The 18,643-nt window shown below is 40.8% G+C and overlaps 1 protein-coding gene and 1 long non-coding RNA gene across 2 annotated transcripts in view; one reads left to right on the top strand and one right to left on the bottom strand.

The window, feature by feature from the left end:
• Nucleotides 1-18,643, top strand: part of nr6a1a (nuclear receptor subfamily 6, group A, member 1a) — a 186,510-nt gene that overhangs the window by 47,293 nt on the left and 120,574 nt on the right. The window lies entirely within an intron of this gene.
• LOC133400436 (uncharacterized) lies at nt 1,221-17,954 on the bottom strand. The gene is made up of 2 exons (XR_009768348.1): nt 17,523-17,954; nt 1,221-5,258 (listed from the first exon to the last, which is right to left on the bottom strand). It is a non-coding gene; the product is annotated as an uncharacterized LOC133400436 (long non-coding RNA).

Genomic DNA, 18,643 nt, shown 5'->3' with positions numbered 1-18,643 from the left:
CTACCCTTAGGATGCCTCAGTGCATGGATCGGGTAAGGGTGACGCTCAGGTCAAGGGGGGCTGAGGCTGGCCTTGTAAATGTTCTAACAGGGGTGGGAATTCAGAGACCCCCCATTCAATGACCAGAAACCTAGGTCAGGGTTCAAATAGCTGCGTCGCAACAGCTGTTTTTAGCACTACAGTATCTTGTACATTAAGTTCCAATCATCTAAATCATATCCCCAGTAAGATCACTGTCAACTGTTCATACAGTATGACCACCCATTCTTATTAGATTTGCCCCACAATATTTAAGAGTGATAGTAAATAATGTTAGGTTTTTATTTTAACTGGACTGCCCTGAAAGTGAGTTTAAGCTGTTTAATGAGGGGAGGGGTTGGTAAAAATGAAATCTGCTGTACCAGAAAGAAAACTGTTGCTTCACCTGGTTTCATTGACATTCAAATCTAATTAATTAATCAGTTCAACAATTCAAATCCATACTTGAAATGATCCGTTACAGTTGATTTGTATAAAACTCAGGCAATGTTATATAATGTAGGTATTTAATCTATATCAGGAATGTTTGACTCATTGAGTTTTTGCCCCTGGAAATATCCAACGCATGCACAAACACACACACACACACACACACACACACACACACACACACACACACGCACACTTTCTGACAAATAGCTGCGGGGGGGTGTCAGGGGGGTTATCAAGCTTCTTTGGTGACTACTTATAATCATTAACAGCTTCCTATTACAACACATTAACATACCTTTCTGCTTCATTTTTTCCATCAATAATTTCACAGATGTATGTTATTACATTATTGCAATGAGAAAATGTGCAACATGGTTTTCTTCATAATTTGCAAAAATCTCAGTTCTTTATGGAATTTAGTCAAATGATACTGCATAGTATTTAATATATTTTTGTTTTATTATTATTATTTTTACAATCAGATGACGTCCAGTTAAATCATTATTGAGCCCCAAAATCAGTGCAGCGCCAACTAAGAGCAAAGGGCTCCTGCTGCACAACATATTTCAGGCCAACAGAGGGGGTTAGATGCATGCTGGATTTCCATGTTACGTATTTGCCCACGTGCCTCCTGGACCCGATGAACTCTCTGCATCCATATGGAAGGACTTGGCTGAAACCCAGCCCATGGTTTTTCTTTGTCTTCGCATAACTGGGCTGCATTTTTGTTTGAGTCCAAAAGTCAGTCAAGATCACCAGGTTTTCATTTTCCTGGGCGCAAAGCAGCAGAGCACTCAAAGATTTTACACAGATTTTCTCTTGACCGTTCTTTTTTTTTTTTTTTTTTTTTTCCTCAAAAGTGAATTTTAATTGAGTAATGATATTTGATTCTGCTCTCATTGTTGTCTCTTCGTGTCTACTTGTCTGTGAAATATGGCATAAAGCAGTGTGTTGGAACTATTGCTGTTAGCCCCCATGCTTCCCTATGATTTCAGCCTTTAATAATTCATGATTACCCTAGATTTTATTCACCCAACTCTTTTGCTTGCTTGGTGTTCGACTCGGGGTCAGCCTGCGGAGCGTTTCCAGGTTAGCGAGAAGTGGGTCAGGCTGTTCCCAGTGTCAGTGCCTATAACCTCAGAATTTGTGAGGACAAAGCTGCAACTCCATGGGGATAAACAAGCAGACTTTTGTGTGGCCCTGATGTATGTAGCAAATAGTATCTCTTGTCACACAGTTTCACAGTTGTATGACTTTCCTGTGTTGCAATTTCACTAAGTCAAATTCATTATTTGCAAAAATTATTTTACGTTACTGAAAACGTGATGCTGGGTTTTTACCAAATTTACAGTTTGTTTCTATTAATAAATTAATAAACAGGGGGAAAAAAGAGAAAATGCTATGTAGGATCTGCCACGACTGGGCTATGTTTGATTTTTTTTTTTCTCTCTCCATAGTTTATGAAGCCTTATGAAGTAATTAGTCGAAGATTATTTCCATGTCTATATGTCCCCCATGCAGGTACATACAAAATATTTATGTTTTACAGGTTCAGATTCTTATCACAACACACTGTTTGTGTTTTTTTTGTATCTTTTTATATTACAGCACACGATGTGTTTTGTATATATTTGTAAATGCAGGGGGGGAAAGCCTGTGCTAAATGTACATTTTCTGCCTCAACAGTAGCTCTTGGGCATGACATCATGATGTTTGGAAATGAAATTTGGGAATGTTTTTCGGCAATGGATTTTGTATATTTGTTGCCTTAATGCAAGACTTACACACGCACGCATCTTTTGCAGTTGACTATTTACACCTTGTGCAGGTTAGCTGACAGCATTACTAACCAGAATAACCCACAGGGCGCCTTTAATGATTATGTAGTCAATACAAAACTACAGGAAAAAATAAAAACAGTAATAACTGCAACAGTCTCAGTTCTAATTGATTTAAGTAAAATATCAAGAATATTGTGGTTATATAGTCATTGAGAATGATGGTTAGTTATTTATTGTTAGATTATTATACGTGAATCGTATAGATCCGAGCTATAGAGTTTTTCCTGGGCGGGGGGTCGCTGTCGCTGTTGTCATAGGCTGTTTTGTACTCCTTGAACACTAGAAAAAACACTTCTGCCACTTCTGCTGTTAAGAATTAACGGTACTTTTACTCCGTTACAATGATCGAAATGTCGCTCGCTACTTTTATTTACAATTATTGCTTATTTATCAACCATTTCATGCGCGAGACTACGACTTCGACTGTTGGCGCCAAACCAGTTTAAGCGCTAGTGACGTTTAAGTCTAGTTCACCAATCAAACGACACAAGAAAGTCACATGACCTCACACAACGTCTTCTATTGGGCTTCCCGGGCATAGGTATTAACACTAGATAAGACAGCCAACCTAACTGTCGTACCTACGTGGCGGTCATGTTGGGAAGGTCGTCGTTACCATGAAGGCAATGGCGCGCTACTCATGTTTACATTTAGACGAACAAAAGCAACAGCTTTCATGTATTGTCGTATATGTCTGGCACTGTCTGCCCAAACATGGATATTTCATCTCACGTATAACTTGAGAAATCACCGTGCAATTGCACGTTTTGTTGTAGTTTTGATTGTGCACACACACACACACACACACAACATCATCAGAATTGTATTTTGTAATTGTTTTTATTGATGTTTATGCTGTGGTTACAAAACTCAGAAGTTACTCATGATTTACTCAGTACTTGAGTAATTATCTCACTGTGTACTTTTTACTCCTAAGTAATTTTTTGGAGGACTACTTTTTACTTGAGTCACATTATTGTCAAGTAACAGTACTCTTACTTGAGTACAATGGTTTGCTACTCTGCCCATCTCTGGAGCGGACATCCTCTCTTGCTACTCTTACGTTTAAACAAAATTTTTGCTCATCAGATCACCCAGTGTCGTATTTGTTACACTGGTCTTTTGTATTTTCGCGTTGAGGTGCTGCAGGTCCTGGCCCTGGTTGTCGTCCCAGCGGAACCACGAAGCACCCGTAACATCAGCGATAAGAGTTGATACGCGAGTACATTTCGTATTAATTAGGAAACGCGGCTATAATTATCTATTTAGTTTACATATGAAAATGTTAAATGTGTTAAGCGACGGAGCGATGTCAGGGATTATGTCACAACACAGAATGAACTAACTTCAAATTCAGAAATGGCCAATAAAAACAGAAAAATATTGTGCTTAATATTTTCCTGGAGGAGGCATTTGGGATTAGCCTTTGAAGTTGGTAATAGTGCTAATAGTGAAAAATGAAGTGAAACAGACTGATTTTAGTCAATTCTTTTCGAGAATGAGAGTGCTTAAAGAAGAGGATGCTATTCGTGTGGCACAGCTTGAAGCAGGCATCAGGTGCAGGTGGAGATGGGCCTGGCTCAAGTTGGAGGCCAGAACAAAAAAGCAAAGAAGTGTGGCAAATTTAATTTTTATCTTAAATTTGTACATCAACATGTACTTGAGCGGTGTAACTAAGTTTTTCTGCGTGAGGAATTTGTATTTCTATTTTTTGCCTTATTGTACTCTTCAGTCTTCTAGATTGCTTAGTTTACGTTAAAATAAAAAGAAAATATATTTTTTTATTTTATGCATGTATGGGGGGGGGGGGGGGGGAATCCCCCCCAGACCCTCCCTACAATGTTTTTTTTTTTTGGTCACCTTTTTCAAGCCTTTGGAGTTTGCATGTCTGAGTAAAAGCAAATATCATTGATCTCAATCAAGTTATATATTTAAATTTTTATATATGAGCACCACTATATTCTCATTTCTTTTATCGATATTGTTTTTATTATCACCCATTATCACCATATTTGTTCAGTGTCATCTCCTCAGTGGTGGATCAGGCTCTCTGAGACATTTTACCGCAGTTTGCATTCATTGATCAGTGAGTTATTCTCATGTAAACCCACCGACAGCAATGAATGTTTATTGCAGCATTTACAGGTACAGCCAAAACGTCTGGGCCCCCCCAAAATAAATTCATCTTCAGCAGGCTCACACTATGAGTGAAATGCTCCCAGATGTATATTTTATGAAGATAATGGAACGTGCGCTGTGGTGTCCCTCAGGGTACAGTCAACGGTCGATGGTTTTTGCGGAGTTCAAACTCACCGACAGCGTTGAATGTTCACCGTGGACACTGAGACAGATTTTGGGCCTCACCATTGCCGTTTGATCGATGGCAGATGTTTAACTGGCCTTATGAATTTAACACACACAATATTTGAGACACATCAAAAAGTGCTACTGAGTTTATTTCCATTAGTCCCTAAGTTCTTGTAGTAGCTTCAGTTTGTCTCAGACGAAGTGGAAAATCCCACAATAGTCTGTTGGTTGCCACCCAGACCCCGTGTTTTAAAATGTCTGCAGTTCCAGATTTAAATTATGCAGTGTTTGTAAATTTGCCATGGTATCAGTTCTTTCTGTGATTTAGGTTCCCCTCAGCTTTCATCAGTCGTTTAGAAATGGAAGCCTTCAAACTTAAGTACTGTTTATCTTTGTGCTTGTGTGTTTCTCTTGGCCTGAGTGGGTAACCCATGTGCCAAAGTGTGTTACCACCCATGCTCGCGTTGAGGTTTAAATGACGTTGACAGGAAACCAAAAGGAATGAGGAAGATGATGATGCAGAGGCTTGGATTTCCTTAAAATAGCTCTCCAGATATGGTGGTAAACTTGCTCGTCTTTTTATCTTCATCCCCACCTTCTTCAAAACTATGAGCGCCACTCGTTTCTCTCTCATTCAGCCTGCAGCAAAAGGGGGAACAAAAGAAGGGGGAAACATCTGAAATAGCATGAATAAAATGGCAGAACATGTCAGGCTTGGGGAAGCAGTCAAATGAATGCTTCTAAGTATGATCAGAGAATGTGGCTGTGCCCCACAGCTTAGTGCACTGCAGTGTTGTGCTAGTTAGAGATTACTGTTCCCTTTACCCTGCGCTGAACCTCAGCTTCTGCTCTGGGAGTGCGCCTTCCTGTGTTCGCTTCTTTGAGGTTGGAAAATCATGCAGCCATGTTTTATTAATGCTCTCTGTGTCTGTCTGTCTGTGTCTCCTCTACAATACACTGTCTTCCTCCTCTCCGTCTTGCCTGGTTCCTTCAACAAAGATGAAGAAATGTAGAACACTGGACTGTGTTTGTTCTCCATCCTCGTTTTGTGATAAATTTAGCCTACCTATTTAGTTTGAGTTTTTTTATTTGCAAGTGGAAGAAGTCAGCACAAGTCATTGTCAGGAAATTTGTTTTAGCTCTACAGGACTTTCCTTCAGTTTGATCAGTACGATGAAAAATTAGTATGTCCAATCAGAAGCTCTATGATAAAGGTCTTCACACACATACATCTTCAGGATGGAGCTTTGCACGTATCCTTGGTTACGGCGTAAAAACTACTGTTACCTTCGAAAGAGTTACAGTCTTTAGCCATCCATCCATTTTCTGAGCCGCTTATCCTCACTAGGGTCGCGGGCGTGCTGGAGCCTATCCCGGCTGTCATCGGGCAGGAGGCGGGGTAAACCCTGAACTGGTTGCCAGCCAATCGCAGGGCACATACAAACAGACAACCATTCGCACAAATTGCACCTACGGGCAATTTAGAGTCTCCAATTTATGCATGTTTTTTTGGGATGTGGGAGGAAACCGGCGTGCCCGGAGAAAACCCTCGCAGGCACGGGGAGAACATGCAAACTCCACACAGTCAGGGCCGGGGATTGAACCCGGGTCCTCAGAACTGTGAGGCTGACGCTCTAACCAGTCGTCCACCGTGCCGCCTACAGTCTTTATCGTTACAGTAATTCCACCGCTATATCACAGTTTACTTACTCCGGATTCAGTTCATCGCGTTTTTAAAAAAAAAAAATTATAGGTCTGTTTAGTGCTGTTACTCACCTGCACATCTGATTGTTATGATTTACAAAAGGTCAATTGTGCTCTTATTCTTAGCAGAAAAAGAAAACTTAATAAGTAATCTCAAATCATACGTTTGGTAAGTCACCAAATTCCTTGAGGATACAAAGAGCATGACAGGAAAGCCACGGTTTAAAACTCAAGCCACAGTCAGAGTTTTATGAAATACATTCACAAATACCAACCTTAGCCACGAATGCATAACAATATCCACAGGAACAAATTCAAGTAAAAAGCAATGTTTTGCTTCATTTTCTACCCTTACAATACTGTAGTTAAAAACATCACTGCAATGACTTCTGGGTTCTCATAATGCTTTTCGCTGACTACATTGCCAGGACCATCAGTGCGAGGAACGGCGCCAGTGCTTGAGGTAGGAAATCACCTGCTCTCACCATGTCTGCATGGGCTATTGTTCATGTCATTCAAGCAGAGCACACTTGCTTTTAATAGGCATGTGCTTGTTTCGAGTGTGTGGATTGTGACCTCAGGTGGACAAATAAAATATCTGCACCTCTTACAAATATCACATATTGGGATTGAATTGCATATATGAAACTTCTGATTTATAAAATAATAAATAATGGGTTGGTACTTTGCAGATTTAATTTATTGCTGGGTTTTTCTGAAATGTAACCCCCGTGATAAACAAGGGTTTACTGTATTATACTGTGTATGCAAATTCTTGTAAAAAGATGTTCCCATTAAATTTAGGTGAGAACTGAGAAGATGTCACAACTGAAATATGTGCCCACATATGTTTTCCAGTTTTAGATGCCTCTTTGCTTCAAGAATGCATCTCCCTGGATTTCCTTGCTCTACAGTGTGTGTTTCCATTCACACACAAGTAAGGAATTAATAGTTTTTCAATCCCCCTGGCTCAGGCTAAAGTGGCTTCCCTCATTGGCACTTGGACTCCTTGGCTATGTGTCACAGATACACTTGAGGTCCCCCCCCTTCTCAAATAGCTCTGGACTTATTGGTTAACTTTCTGCATTCTGATTGTTAAGCATGATAATAATTCCTTATGTTACGTTAAGATAATACTGGTGCCATCCCCAGAAACATTGAATAACTGACAAAGTAGCAAAAGTATGGCGTGTAAAAATAGCTGGACAAGCACGAGAGCCTGACTGAGCTTGAGTGAAGAGTGTAACAATGTGACTGAACTACTGTGAACCCTGCATCGTCAGCACATTCCAGGGGTTGGACAATGAGAAGCACAGAGTGTACTCTGTCGTGTTGCCGGCTGGTCGACAGCCAGGCCTCCATGCTGCCCTATTCAAAGCCAGAGAAAATTGAAGCAAACATTAATTAAGTCATTACTTCATAAAATGGAGTCAGGATTTGGCCTCTGTGTGAACAAGATGGTTAAAGATATGCAGTGTTGCCCTGTGACCATGGCACAGTAATTGAGCTAACATACTGTAGGCAGTGTGGGAATTTATTTTCATTTTCGGAAATCACCGGAAGTCATTTTGAACAACCCTAACGAGATGTAATAATTAGCTTTTTTGACAACAGTCTTAATGCGCAAAAGCATACATACTGTACATAAAGAATGCATTCACACCCCCATACAGTACATTATACCTCACGTACACACAATTTACAAGTCACATTTGCTACAGTTGTGCTTTGCCACAGTAGTAGTTGCCAGTTGTCTTTTACCAGTTATTTATAGTCATGCAATTTAAAAGAACCTCAAAAGCAATTAAAAGCTAGGCATCATGAGTAAATAATAATTAGGAAAGCACCAGGACCACTGCCCTACTTCATATGGTACAAACAATTTTCTCATAACTTGACACGACCACCATAGCTCCGATGGTTGCTCAAAAATACGCAAGCTGGGATGCTTGCAGCAAATGTAATTCCATGCAATACTATACCATCCTGCATTTCTCAGCATGCAATGCTCAGAGATCTTTTGCAATGGAAGTACACAGGAAGATAAAATCTCAATCCCCAGCAATGCGAGTGAGCCTCTTCATGCCCAACTCAATAAAATTCAACAAATATGCCTTAATTACTGTACCCGTCACAACAGGATTGAAGCCAGATTGGACGTTTTATGTAATACAGTATGTATGAGATATACCACTGCAGCAGCGCTCATTTTATATTGTATATAGCTGTCCAACTACTAAATTGCAAAGTCGAATGGTAAGGAATATAAAATTCCAGATATGAAATGCAAAAGTCAGTTTAGAAAGAATTCTGAATATTATAGTATCAGATAATTTAATTGCCATTGTATGTACATTGTATTATAAATTATTTGGCAGTAAATTGAAATGGAACTGCAGTGTTTTTGAGGTGACGTTGTTTGTTGGCATGTTTTGTTGTGTGATATTAATAGAAAACTATTATTTATGTCAGTGCTCTTTCAAGGATGTTCTACGGTGGCCCTGAAGTGCAAAACACAACAGGAAATAACAAAACACAATCGCAAGTTAAAAAACACGACAGAAAATAACTCATCACGACAAATAGCAGAATAACAAATAACTAAACACAATGACAAATAACTAAACACAACAGCAAATCAAAAATAACAAATAATCACAAAAACAAATAACTGAACGCAACAGCAAATCATAAAACACAACAAATAACTAAGCACAACAACAATTAACTAAACACAACAGCAAACTGAAAAACACATCAAATAACTAAGCACAACAACAAATAACTAAACACAACAGCAAATCATAGAACACAACATCAAATAAACTAATCACAACAGCAAATCAAAAAACGCAACAACAAATAACTAATTACAACAACAAATAACTAAACACAACAGCAAATAGACAAAAACTGAAAAGAAATTAAGGTACCGGAAGAAGTAGGTACTGGCGGGGAAGGGAAGACTCATCACTGATTGGATGAAAGAAAAGACTTGATTGGATGCTCTGACCAGGAAGGTATTGCGCCTCTGGCGTGGTTTTTGAATTGAGTGTTTCCGCTGATTCAAGCGTAGCTGGCGCTATAAAAGAATATTTAGACTCTGGACATATGTAACCCTTCTGATTTTGTTCCTCTACGTTGTGTTCTGGGTTACGTGACTACGGCGACACTTCCCACCCGGTCGACCACACCGGGGTTCGAACCTATGCTACCACCGTGTCAAGTAGTGGGAGACGAGTGCCTGGGCCGCTAAGTCAGCAGCCAGCATCCTCTTTTAAGGATTGGGCAGTGGGGTTTCTTACCATACATCCGCACAGTCTAGCTCCCGTTACACATACTGTATGAGGTGATACTGGAAAGATATGCTCAGAACTAAATCATGACATTCAAATAAGTATGTGCACGCTGACTACACATTTAAAAGAGGTTGGACTGAACAGACGGACGGCGTCATCCAATCAAGCCGTCCCTCTCGTCCAATCAGCGATGAGTCTTATCCCTGACCAGTACCTACCTTTTCTGGTATCTTAATTTCGTTTTGTTTTTCACTTGTTGTGATTTTTCATTTGCTGTTGTGTTTAGTTACTTGTTGTTGTGATTAGTTATTTGTTGTTGTTTTTTGATGTGCTGTTGTTTTTAGTTATTTATGTTTTTTGATTTGCTGTTGTGTCTGTGTTTTTCCATACAAATATTTACTATAATTATGGCTTTAGTACTATGTTACGTTGGTAAGTGATACAATATGGAGCATTCCGACTTGCATACAAATTCACGTTACATCGCTGCCAGCAGTGAGATATATAATGTACACCCCAGGTAAGACTTGCCTGTTATTTTGAAAATAACATTAATTAAACAGGCATGGGTAAAAAATGTAATTGCTTGGGGCATTTAAACACTGAAAGAATGCCATTGGTGGTTTTATAGCATAATTCAGACCGTTTTAAAACTAAACTTTAAGCATTGACCTGATCACTGGCCTTATAGCAACCTGAACCACATTTCAGATATCCATCCGCGATTAAGGTTGACAGCCATACTTTTAACATTTAAACGTGTAGTTATGGTTAAAAATATGATGTACGTGATTTCAAAGGCTGTTTTTGAACTGCTGTTCTTTATTGTGCTTTACTTCTGGAAAATTGGGTCGTGACTGGTCATGCCTGGTCAAAATGTGGGTCCCAGGGTGGCAACAGTTGAGAACCACTGCTCGTTTTTCCCCCCCCAGTTCATAAGAAGAAAAACTAACCCCTAGAATGTTGACGGAAGGACTAGCAATTGTAGTACGAATCTTTTACAGCTGTTTAGCCACTCATATCCTTTTCAAGTGGTCAATTATAACCTGTTTGACTGTTCAGAGTCAACAGCTGAAGATAGGGGCTCACTTAGTTACTAGTATCAGAGGCTAGCCTGGCCCTGCTCCAGTTGAGGGACTCCTTCGGGCCGACTGCCAAGCGTTTCCAGAATCACTCAGCATCCACGTGCCATGGATCATCCTGCCAAGGCTGCAGGCATTCACAAGCAACCTTGACTGTAGCCAACCCAGCTCCTTTCTCCACTGCCAACTTGCTTCTCAGCATTAACCCGTGACTCTCTATGGTGACACTTTCCTCGAACTAATCATCCACAGTGTTTCTGACTTACCTTTCCCTGTTTCTCTTTTCCTTAGATTCGTCCTTGTAGCCATCGAAATCTTGCCTTTTCCTCTGCTGATGCCCGTGTCTGTTTACTGTTTTTATGTCAATATCTTTCATGTCGCTTTGATGTGCACCTTTTTGAACCCAGTACTGAAGCACTTGATCATGTCAATCTGGGTCTTGTTGACTTATCCACTTGTGCAGCATGCCTGAGAGAACCTTATTGCATGTCACACTCCTCGCTTCTCTCCAAAGCTTTGTCGGCTCATTTCATGAATGCTGAGGCTGATGAATATGTATTGCACACTTTTTTCACTGTAGTTGGGAGAATTTTCTAACAAAGTGGGATGAAAGAACCCTTTTTTGGGTGTTGTCTGCATTAAACCGTGACATTTCTCTGGAGTCCACAAACATTTTTTTAAAATCTTCAACAGACTTAGAAGTGCAGATTGGCGGCACCCTGCAGTAATAGGTTGCAATGTATCTAAAAGCCCCCTCAGCCAAAAATCATCATAATTCTCATTTTTAAATTTTGAAGTCAGTTGGAGACAGAAGGATGAACCAGACTGTTTGATACTGACTTTTTCTGCCCACATGCAGTCTGTTCTACTTTACAGCCTAGAACGAGCCCAAGGCTAACACTATTTTTTGGGGCTGAATAAACTGAGCAAAAAGAGCAGTTACATGCGGGGAAGTGGTTTGATATGGATGTATTTACATATATGTATTATTTTGAATAGACATATTAGCGCACCCCAAACCCAGTATATAATACTAAAACTCTTATGTTTTAAATGTTGCTGTTGGTCTGGTGCCATGAACCACTTATTTAGCATTTTGGATTGAAGCCCCAATGACAGGCGCTGTTCCTGCCTTGTTTTACCTCCTGAGACAAAACCCTTACTTATTTTGTCACAGTGCTCTGTTATTCCCATAGATTAAAGAAAAAATAATAAAAAATAAAAAAATTAAAACGTACTACGTCGCTGCATTATAATGCATTCTGTATCATACCAGCAGGGACACTATGTCCTTAATCGACCGCATTGTGCTTTGTGTTCTGATCAACTGTTATTTCAAAGCGATATGTAAAAGCGTGACTCTGGAAGTAAATGAATACTGCGGTGGTAAAAGTCAGGTAAGTTGAATTCAAACGCTGATCCTCTGCATAAAACTTTGACGACTGTTGAGGCCGGTGCTTTTCTGAGTTGCTCAGAGACTTAACCCTCCTCCCTGGCACCTTCCTCATCCCTTGCGGAGGAAAATCTCTGCTGAATTCATGTCTTCTTTCAGATTTCTAAGAGGCGTTAAACCTTTCTGGATTAAAGGAGGTAATCTGACAGGCAGAAGATTGTATTAGCCAGAGTGTTGGCAGAGCTTTTAATTTCTCCTCTTTTCATTTCCCCCCTCACAGCCCGTTTCTCCTGCTGACCTGCTCGATGGTATTATTGTGTCTTTCTTTTGAATTACAGAAAAAACATCCACATCCTCACCACTATTCACTCTCCTCTCTATCCCACGCTTTCACTATTTCCCCTCTTTTGCTTTCCCCCTACCTCTCGATCTTCTCGCAGTGACAGCATACTTATGTGAACCCATGATTTATCATTTGCTAATCCGTGCTGATTATGGAGCTTTCCGCAGAGTCCTTATCTGTTGCTGAGGCCGCTTTTCACTGCATAGCTGCCAATTATCTTTCAGGCTGCCTGCAAACAGACTTGTCTCCGTCAGCCAGCTGCAGAACCGCCACCGAACCCCTTACATTAGTTGTGTGTGTGTGTGTGTGTGTGTGTGTGTGTGTGTGTGTGTGTATTTATAAGAACTGCACGATATTATGTTTGAGCATCCTCATCGCGATGTACGTGTGCACAATAGTCACATCGCAGGGTCTGCTGCGATGTTGGTGTACTGTAATATACAGTGAAGCAACTGTAATATTAAAATTACAACGAATGAATGGGTGGCAACAATGGGGAAATGAAATGCCAGTGTTTTGAGGGTAATAGTCCGTCAGGCAACATATTGAGTGGGGGAAACACTATGATTAATTTTTTAACTTGGTTCAAAATTTTTAATTCGGAACTATGAACTGAACTACTTCATTTTTGGAATGATAAACTGAACTCTGAACTAGTTCATGTAGAAAATGAACTTTCCCAACACTCATCATGTATTATTTCACATCGCAATGTATATCGCAGGTTTAAAAAAATTGCAATGCCATTCTATTCCAATGTTGTGTAGCCTTTATATATATATATATATATATATATATATATATACGTGTGAGTGTAATTAACAACGAATAATATATATGATATATATTTTAATATATAACAATAATTTAATATCCCTAATAATAATATATACTACATAATAATAAGTAGGCGGCACGGTGGGCGACTGGTTAGAGCGTCTGCCAAACAGTTCTGAGGACCGGGGTTCAATCCCCGGCCCCGCCTGTGTGGAGTTTGTATGTTCTCCCCGTGCCTGCGTGGGTTTTCTCTGGGCACTACGGTTTCCTCCCACATCCCAAAAAAGATGCATGGTAGGTTAATTGACGACTCCAAATAGGTAGATGGTCGGTGTGAATGTGAGTGCGAATGGTTGTTTGTTTGTATGTGCCCTGCGATTGGCTGGCAACCAGTTCAGGGTGTACCCCGCCTTCTGCCCGATGACAGCTGGGATAGGCTCCAGCACGCCCGCGACCCTTATGAGGAGAAGCGGCTCTGAAAATGGATGGATGGATGGATGAATCATAATAATTATATAATATAATAATAATAATAAAAATGTTAAGATTATATAGATTTTATAGCTGTATGAACCTCCCCAGAATCGTATTAATCTTCCCCACACTCCTATAACTCTCTACCATACGCTTATAAAAACTTTCTGTACTCTTAAAAACCTTTTAAAATCTTAAACAAACTGTATTTCACAGCAGTACTGTACACTATTTACAGATTGTGTTGTAATGAATGTTTCTTTTTTTAAACAGTTTTAATGTTTCAGGTGAGGAAGCGTTTATTTTACCACCATAAATGACAGCATACACTCATAATCACGCGCTATGGTGAATTTTGCACAATATGAATTTGAAAAAAATATCCGCAACGCACTAAATCCGGAAAAGGTGAACCGCGATATAGCGAGGGAATACTGTACCTGATTTTGAATTCAGTCTTATTCTTTTAGGAATCTGTCCTACCACCTCTAGTCTTCATTCTTTATTATTTGCAGAAAGTAGGAACATGAAAATTCAGGAGACAAAAATTTACAAACTTCCTTTGTCAACACAGGAAGGAAACTAATGCGAATTCTGTCATGCCGAGCTTTTATAGTTATTTTATGGCTAAATGTTTCTTGTTGCTAAAACCAAAGCACAGGGGTTAACATGTATCTTACATTTATTCAATATGACACGGCATGACTTGATGCTTAGATTTGTTACCATCAAGGTCAACATTTTGCTTGCGTGACAAATCTACCACCGACACTTTGGACTGACAGCCGCAGTGGCAATGCCTCGCTGTGACTCACGCCACACTTCTTGAAGCCAAGGTTAGTGACAACATGAGGTTACGGCCAGCAAGGCTACGCCTGTGGGGAGGGTATGCAGATCATGGTGCACACAGCTGATGTGGCGTCCAATTGTCACAGTAATGGGAAGTGACGTGCACATCAGAGCAATGTGGGTCAGAGCGCTAGACGACCGGCCTGCGGCATATATCTGCTTTATTAGGCAGGCAATGTCTAATCTGCTGTAGCTCGACCAGACGCAATTCTCTAATCGACCCTGATATTCACTGAACACACATTACCATCTCCCCTCATGCTCAGAAACGCGCTTATAGCACGGAGGGGCTTGTGTATTTGTCTTGCAAAAGGTTCAAATGTCACACGTTAAGTCATTGTTTAATTAACTCTAAAAATAATTTATGATATCATTAATCTAATCATTAATCATTGAACTGTGTGCTGTTTTGGTTTAAATATGGGTGAATGCACACAAGCCAACATTCAGTACGAACATTGTTTTGCACTAGCAGACAAATGAAGAATTCTTAGAATACGATTTCATTTGGCGCAGGAGACATATTTTGTAGCAAAGGAGGTTTTTTTGGGACTTGATTCAGATTTTTTCAGTGCGTGAAAATGGTTCGGATCGACTTGAATTTATAGGATTCCCATGACATGGTCAGAGACTGGTGTCTGAAGGGGAGGAAAACACCGGGAAGGGAAAGGTTCAACTATAAAGCTGGGGGGTACTTTTCTGAGTGTTTACTTAGCACCTGTACAAGTCCATTGGAGCCAGAGGAAAGTGACACATGGGGGTCTTGAAGAGTTCTGGCATTTTCTGCTCAAACAGGTTTTTTTATGGCAGGGGGAAGACAAGACGCCTAGAGGAGTTCAGTCTCTGCATAATCTGCCACAGCCTCATCAAAGGCAGTAATTTCCTGTTCATTTCTGGCCCCCATCCCCCAACTCAAAGCGCTTGTCTGTTAATCCCTCCCCTGCACACAACCCCCACTCCCTCCCTCTCCCAAACCCCACCCTGGGCCCCCCTGCTGCTGTCCTGCCTGCCTGTGCTTCAGCTTGCTGCACTCCCGGTCTGAGGACTGCGGTGGGAGGCTATATGCTTTGTCTCTGAGAGCTTGCAGTTCAGTTGAGCACTAACAAATCCTCATTGTGCTGAGCAAGAGTGGTGTCAGAGGAGACCGTCAGTTGTGTGAGTGTTTGGGGGTGGTGGTGGTGGTGTGTGTGTGTGTGTGTGTGTGTTGGAGTATTGCTGTCTGGTTTCTATTCAAATCCAGGTACACAGGCCTGGGAGGGAACAAAGCATGTAGAGGGGCTTATAGAGCGTCAAGCATGGGACCAAAGTCCTTCGAGGGCTCAGCTGAGTCCAGGCAGGGCTGAGTTGAAGGGTCGCTGGAGCTGCTTACACAACTGCTGCCCTCTTTGAACTGAGCACGCTACATTAGTTCTACAAGTGATGCTGGGAGGTCCTGTCATCTGAGGCAAAGACGGTACAGGACATCATATCTAAGATGGAAACCCAAATTAATAATTCACCTACACACAAGTTTGCCAATGACACAATTTGGTGATCTGAAGTCCCTAAATACAAACATATGATAACTTTTTTATTTTAAATTTGGGAAGAAAATGGTTGTACGCATTTTTATAAAGAAATAGCTGATATTGGAGACTTTGCAATTTGAGTCAGGCCGCCGATGAAAACACATCTGTGACATTACTGGTGATGTGGGCTAAGATGTGTATCAGGATGACAAGACTCTACATGAACAGGTATTTTACTTTGCTTTCTACCTAGGAGGTTAGTACTCACATAGAGCTTCCTTATATGACGACTTGACAGAAATGGACGAATTGTATGATTGTTGCGTCTGAGCCTTTGTATATTTGCAGCAGCCCTGTGTACATCTGTGGTCTGTAGTGATGTTTATGTTATTGTTGTTATTGTCTTATGCACTCAACCTTTTGCACTGGATTAAGAGCTTTGGACAAGAGCAGACAAGGACAAAAAAAAAAAAAAAAACCCACGTAGGAACATCCATCGTTTCCTGTCACTAAATACATTCCAATGACTCCCAATGTGAGTTGGTGGGGAAAACCAAGGAAAAGGGAAATATAGCCTGTGCGAAAAAACAAATTCTCCTCATTTGTCATCTATATTTAACCACCTCTATATTTAGACTTCCTATTCTGCATTTCCCCTTTCTTGTATGCTGATTTGGAAACAGTGGCAAACAATAAATTTTTGATAATGGACCCTCAATGTTTGAGAATGGTACACACTTAAAAGTTTGCACCAATGATTCAAGGAAGATTAATCTTATATACTTCTACTGGCGTGCAAAGCAAGTTGAAGAGTGAAGGAGTACACTTTGAGAAGCAGAAAATTAATAGGAACTCCCTTAACCCTTGTCGATCACCAATGGCTTGGGATCCCCTCCCATCGCAGCAGCAGCTGGCTGCCCTGTCCCTCTGCTTCAGCCTCTAATGGCTGACCTACCCTGTCTGGACTGCCCCGCTCGCTTTTGTCTTCTGTCTGGCTCAGTTCCTCCCAGTCAAACATAGCTACTGCCTGCTGCAGTATGCATTCCCACAGAGCAAACACTAAATCACACCCACGCACATTCACACACACACACTTTTCACACTCGGCACACTTTGTCCAGCACACACAATCTCTGTCTCATTGCTCTCTCTCACATACATTCTTCTCAAAGTTCTCTCACACACAGAGCCTCTGTCTGGATTCACTCAAAAAAAATAAAAAAAAAATAAATCCATACACTGTCATGCACATTAACATCACGCAATATGCCAATGTGCTTGCTGGAACTAAAACAGCAAAAAAATATTTGACACAGTCGTTGTTTAAGAATTGTTTTTTTGGTGTTTTTTTTTTTTTTAAACTTAAAATATTATACCCTATTATCAGGCAAATAATGAACACATGCAAACGTGCTAAAGACATGCATTATGAGTAAAGTTCTAAAAGAGAAGGTCAATCAGTTCAAATACTTACCGGCAGTTGGACCAAAAGTTGGGCAACAGCAATCTAGGGTAGCTGGATGGTAGAAAGGAGGAAACACTTCCATATTCAGGGGTAAAAAAATAAACTGGCCAGTGTGGGTGAAATGGGTTGAATGCTCCTCTCTCTGGTTGTCTCACCCAGACACATGCACAAACACACACTGAAGCACAATCCTGCCATGCACTCTTTCAGTCCGATCTCCCTGCCGCCAGTGGGGCCTCAGCCAGGAGTTTGTACAAGTAGCTCACAAATCTCTCTCTTTTTCCTCCCTCTCTCCTTACCTCCCTGATTCCCTCCCTCACTCCCTCTCGCGCCTTCTGCACAGCTAGATAGATAAACAAGAAACCACATTCCCACATGCATCCACCCCCCACTCTACACAAATTCACACAGTCGTGCGCACTCACACACACACACGCACGCACACAAATGCACAAAAGACAAGACAAGTTAGGAAACTGTTCCACATTTTCGTACATGCACTATATATGAGGCAGTTAATGGACATCAGCACATAGTGTCGTGTGGAGCGACGGCGTCTGGGATTGGCTGGAGGCTTGGGAACGGAGGGGGACCAGGGGTGCTGTGATTGGTTTGCTCTCACACCATTAAAAGGAGAATGCTGCTCTATTGAATCGCAAGCCAGCATTGGTGGAGTCTTTGTAATATGGCACTGGAAGAAAAGGGGGGGGAAAAAATCATCCAGTGAGATATATGATGAAAGTATGATGTTACTACTGGAAGAAAACTTCAAGGTGCAAATTTACATTGTGGTGTAACTTTTTTGTTGTTGTTGTGGATAACTGAAGCCTATCCCATCTGACTTCAGGCAAAAGGTGGGGTGCACTCTGGACTGGTCGGCAGTCATTGCAAGGCGCATAAAAAAGACAAACAACCATTCACACTCACATTCACACCTATGGGAAATTTGGGGGGATGTGGCAGAAAGCTGGAGTACCTGGAGTTAACCCATGCAAGCATGCAATTTTTACACTTAGATGATCCAATGGCGTGAACATACATATTTCTTTAATGTAAGCATTACAATATTTTTGAGTACATCACACATAATAACATAGTACAACTGTATCTCCAGCATGAAACTGACAGAA

This window comes from Phycodurus eques, chromosome 3, assembly GCF_024500275.1.
Source record: "Phycodurus eques isolate BA_2022a chromosome 3, UOR_Pequ_1.1, whole genome shotgun sequence".
Classification (NCBI taxonomy): Eukaryota; Metazoa; Chordata; class Actinopteri; order Syngnathiformes; family Syngnathidae; genus Phycodurus; species Phycodurus eques.
Note: the sequence above shows the minus strand (reverse complement) of the source record. Positions and strands in the feature narration are given on the sequence as shown.